General features: G+C 42.8%; 1 pseudogene; it reads left to right on the top strand.

Annotated features, from left to right (window-relative positions):
• Window positions 1-656: 656 nt before the first annotated feature.
• Window positions 657-1,126, top strand: LOC129495181 (40S ribosomal protein S14-like; annotated as a pseudogene).
• Window positions 1,127-5,511: the final 4,385 nt, after the last annotated feature.

Here is a 5,511-nt window from a genome sequence, read left to right on the forward strand (position 1 = left end):
AAGTAAAATTAGGTCATACTTTGGTAGAGAGTTTATAAAGTTAACTGGTTCCAGATTTCTTGAAAGCTCAAAAACAAGATTGGGGTGGGTGGGAAAAAGACATAAGAAAAGGCTTTTGTCCTCAAACAAGAATGAACCTGAGCAGCATAGACAAGGGAAGTATAGTTAGTCAGTGATTCTCAAAAATGTTAAGTTAACAAATGTCAACACACTAGATTGAGAATCACCAAATTAAGGGTTGTGATTCAAATCCAGCTCATTGCTCATTTTTGTATTGCCTGCAAGGTAAAAATGGTTTTTATACTTTTAAATGGTTAGGGAAAAAATCAGAATATTTTGTGACATGAAAATGATATAAAATTTGATTTTCAGTGTCCATAAAGTATTCTTGGAACACAGCCACACTCGTGTTTACATATTCTTTACAGCTGATTCTGCACTATAATCACAGACTCGAGTAACCATGACAGAGACTGTGTCCTGCTGACCAGTAAACAATCACCTCAGTAAATGTGCTTAGAGCTCTTGGAAGAGGAATGGGGAACTCATCACCCTATAAACTTGTTGGTGTTTTGGGATCATTCCTCTTCTTCTGTCAATGGGTTCCAGGTATGAAAATTGGTTCAGATCTATGAACTGAGAATATAGGAAGAATTTGCACAGAAATGGCACCTCATATGGGGAAGGAAAAGAAAGAAGAACAAGTCATCAGTCTTGGACCTCAAGTAGCTAAAGGAGAAAATGTGTTTGGTATCTGCCACATATTTGTATCCTTCAATGACACTTTTGTCCATGTCACTGATCTTTCTGGCAAGGAAACCATCTGCTGTGTGACTGGTGGGATGAACATAAAGGCTGACCAAGATGAGTCCTCTCCCTACGCTGCCATGTTGGCTGCCCAAGATGTAGCCCAGAGGTACAAGGAGCTGGGCATCACTGCTCTCCACATCAAACTCTGGGCCACAGGAGGAAATAGAACCAAGACCCCTGAACCTGGGGCCCATCAGCCCTCAGATCCCTTGCCTGCTCAGGAATGAAGATTGGGTGGATTGAGGATGTCACCCCCATCCCCTCCAATAGCACCCGCAGGAAGGGGGGTCACCGTGGTTGCCGTCTGTGAACAGGATTCTTCAAACTATTTTCTGTTAATAAATTGCCTTTGTGTAAGCTAAAAAAAGAGAGAGAGAATATACATGCCTTTTTATGGAGCAGTCATCCATTCTCAGCCTTCTGCTCCTCTATTCTTGTCTTCTGATTGTAGATTTCAAGCAGTGCCCTGGTTGGCCCCTAGGAATGTCAGCTTAGCTCAGGCTGCTATAAGAAGATGTTGTAGACAAGGTGGCTTAAACAATAGACATTTGTTTCTCACAATTCTGGGGTGGAAAGTCCAAGATCAAAATGCCAGCTGGTTTGGTTCCTGATGAGAGCCCTCTTCCTATCTTACAGATAGCTGTGTTCTTATTGTATTGTCATACAGTTGGCGGCAAGAGATGGGAATGGGAGGCTGCTCTACTCTCTTCCTCTTCTTATGAAGACACAGAGCCCAACATGGAGGCCTCACCCTCTTGACCTTATCTAAATCTCATTACCTCCCACAGGCACTACATCCTAATATCATCGCATTGGGAGTTCAGGTTTCAACATATGAATTTGGGGAGAAAACAAACAAAAAGTCCATAAGAGATGCACCGCTCTATTAACATCTCCACAACTTACAGAGGTTAAATCCCATTTAACTATTTCTTCAACTTGGCTGATTGTTTTCATATTGGGGCTCCTCTTCCTGTGGTGGGGTGTTGGGGGGATAGCACTGCCACCTGGCCTCTATTACTTCAGGGTCCATACTCCCCATGGCTGTCTACAAACCTAGCCTGTGACCACTTTTCCTACTATCAACTCTGGCTGGCGCACAAGAGCCACCAATCTTCTTATCAGCACAAAGGTAATGGTTTGGTGAATGGCAATCCTTGGGGCTCCCATGGAATGTAATCCCCTGATGGGTCTTCTGGCCTAACATGAGATACCCATTCTAGTATGTCCACCTCCCTGAGCCCTTCTATCCCTCCTCTATCATCTCCCAGGACAGCTCAGGATGTCTACCTTGCTCAGAGTGGCCATCACTATTGCCAGGATTTTTTTTTTTTAAGATTTTATTTATTTGAGAGAAAGAGAGAATGAGAGAGTGAGGGAGGAAGGGTAGAGGGAGAGGAGACAGTGTCTTAAGCAGATTTCATGCTGAGCACAGAGTCAGATGTGGGGTTTGAGCTCCTGACCTTGAAATCATGACCCTGAGATCATGACATGAGCTAAAACCAAGAGTTTAGCACAACTGGCTGTGTCACCCAGGTGCCCCTATCACCAAGCTTTTAAGAGCTGTCCCAACAGTGATTGTCTCAAACCTTGGAGTCCTTGCTAGCATGTGAAATCTTAGTGTCCTGAAAAAATGCCCCCAAGTCAATAAATTCCCCTATTTGGTCTCATGTTCCAGCTGAGATTTTGAGGTACTTGTCAAGTACCTTCAAAATCCAATCCCAGGGCTACTCCCCTGGCTTCCTCTGCATTGTGCTAGCTAATTTTTCTACCTTGTCCTTGGGACTCACCATGTCCCAAAACAAGTTATGCCAGGATTTAACCCTAGTTATCAACATGACAGTCAACTGAAGATGAGGGGATAGCTCCTGTGGACAGGGTTCTTATTCCCTTGAGGCCAGAAGGCATAGAGTAATAGGTTTCCTGAAAGGAAGAAGAGCTAGCTCCTACTATAGAGTAGTTGGCCACCTCTGTAAGCTCTAGCAGTTCAGGTATGTCAACAGTAAAAATTCTTGAGGATACTACCCAGAAGTTTCCACTCTTGTTTCAAAGTTTGAGGTTTTCCTAGCCAGGAAGCTTTAGCACAACAGACCAACCTTGGCTGAGGATTTAAACATCCATGGCCCTCCACAACTCTATCTAGTCCTAACTGCTTTCATTGCAAAGATAAGAATTTCTTTGTAATTTACAAATTACTGGCTCTCGCACTTAACCTTTAATTGTTTGTTAACTGTCCTCAGGTTCTTATTATCTCTATGCAGATCCCTAAGTCACCCTTGTGAAATCTTCAGCAGCTGGGTAATCACCTTGTGCCAAGGACTATCAGAGCCCCAAATGCCACTTGATATGGGTCCTCCTTGACATAGTCAGCCAGTGAGTGAGCTAGGCTCCAAATCCCATCATCTTACTATCTGCTTTCTCATATCCTACCTCTGTTAGTTCAAGTCCTCTAAGAAGTAGATACCAATGAAGGGTTCCATGTACAAGGGAATTATTAGAAGAAACACCTAAGAAGGACAAAGGGGGATGGAGTAGAAAATAAGCAGAGACTTCAATGACCCAGGTCTGCCACCTATAGAAGGAGAGAGGGAAGGAAGATTGCCAGGAAGAGTGTCAGACTCCAATGAAGTTCTGAGAAGGTCTTGGCCAGCACCTTGGGGAGTTCCCAAGCAAAGACCAGAGGTGTCCCATGATGGGAAGAAAGGCGCCAACACCAGTATTCCAGCTGTGTTCAATCTATGCTAAAAGCAGCCCCAGGGAAGGGAAGTGTGGTCTCAGCAATGATTGCCATGATGGATTCAAAGGTAGGGCAATGGAGACTGTCAGCCACACTTCCTTGTGCCCTCCCCAAAAGTTCTCTTAAAGAAACCTCCATGGCCACTGCTATATCTCCATTAGCTTGTCCCACCTTCTTTTCAATGCCACAAAAATTAGTTTACTGACCAGGCAATGGCATGGAGTCACACAGAATCTAATTGAGCATTATTTCAAATTTTACTGCAAGTGCTATCCCTGTCAGAAAGGAAAAATAGGGAAAAAATAGAGAATTCAATTAGGTGTTGAATAAAGTGAAGAAAGTAGATGCAACACGGTTGGGGTGTGTGTGTGTGTGTGTGTGTGTGTGTGTGTGTGTGTGCATTGCAGACTCAAATCAGATAAATAATTTAGGTAATGGTAAAACATGCACCTAAGGGACTGGGTTATGTGTACAATTCCCATTTGAACACTATGGACTTGAAATCCCCTGGTGTCACATTAAAAAGTACATGAGAGGTATCACCCAGGATGATTATGTTTCTAAGTCTCTAGCGCCAGCCACAACCTCTGGACAACAAGCAGTGACTTCCCTCCAAGGTGGTAACTAGAGCATGGCCTTGAACAAGGGGCCAGAAACCTCAGCTCAACTGAAATAAATATTCCTGGAGTGGAGACCTCGATTTTGGGGGGGATAAGAAAGCAGGCCCCTTTGTGAAAGGAGTCTTTTTAGACTCTGGAAGGTATAAATTAAATATAGAAATAATGAAGTCCATTAAACTCATAATATTAATACATTTGTATTTAAATTTAGGAATGATCTGTACATATTTGGTATTTGTCGAGTTTGTGATTTGTTAAGAGAATTTGGCATATCTAAGATTACACTCTAAATATGTAATTGAGTAATTGATTTTAGACTTGTGATTTTAAATTAAAAGTTGTAAGATAATTTGATTAGTTTTGTAAACAGTATTGGAATGTTTATGAGAAGCTGAGATTCACCATATTGAGGATTTTGATTTATTAAATTTACAAGAGTAATTTAGGTGTTTGGAAAGGTTTTGCTCGTTAGATCAGGCACACAAAGTGCTCTGAGAGAAAAAAGGATGCATCAAATTTATAAACATACTTTAAAAGCTTAAAGGAATCCAATAAAATAAATTATAAATGAGACTTTTTAAGGGAATATGGATTTATAATTAGGACAATACAGTTTGAAATTAAACTTAGAGGCTTACGTTTTAAAATCTGTTATTTTTCTGCATCAAAAAAAAAAAACTATCCTGGTCAACAAGAACTTCTAACACTATATCTAAAAAAGGAGTCCATCATTGCTCTCCACCCCAAACATTGGTTCCTGAGTAGTAAACAGCACTGCCATGTACTCAGGTGTCCAGATGAGGATCCTGGGGGCACTTTGCCCTCCCTTCCTTCCTCTGCATGTCTAAATAGCTCCCTGTTACTTATACCTTCTTCATGGCAAGGGATCTGCCCTCCTGCCTTCCCCTACCCCTTAGGTCTCACTCCCCCAGGGTACTCATACACCTCAGGGGGCCTCTTTGCCTCTGGTCTCCTCTCCTTTCTTTTCCTTTGAGAATTGCAAAGACACTGCTAAGAGGAATAGGGAGACTCAGCCTGCCTGACTCTGGCTGCCTTTACATCTGCTGCCCCTCTGGTAGCCCAGAAGTCTGCAGAGAGACATTCTCTGAGTGCCTTGTCCCTGAGTAGCAGATGGTCCTTCCAGATCTGAGTCACAGATTCCTGTTTAAAATGGCAGTATGCCTCCATGAGCCCAGTTACTGAAGACTACTGTTGGTGGTCACTGGGTAGGATGTGTGTGTTAGGAGAGGTGCAGCCTCCTTTCTACCCATCTGCTTCTGCTGCACCTCTGAGTTGGGGTAGAAGCCCTGGAGAGGTTGAGGGTGACAACAGCCACCTTCTCTG

This window comes from Nyctereutes procyonoides, unplaced genomic scaffold (genome assembly GCF_905146905.1).
Source record: "Nyctereutes procyonoides isolate TBG_1078 unplaced genomic scaffold, NYPRO_anot_genome, whole genome shotgun sequence".
NCBI classification, from domain to species: Eukaryota; Metazoa; Chordata; class Mammalia; order Carnivora; family Canidae; genus Nyctereutes; species Nyctereutes procyonoides.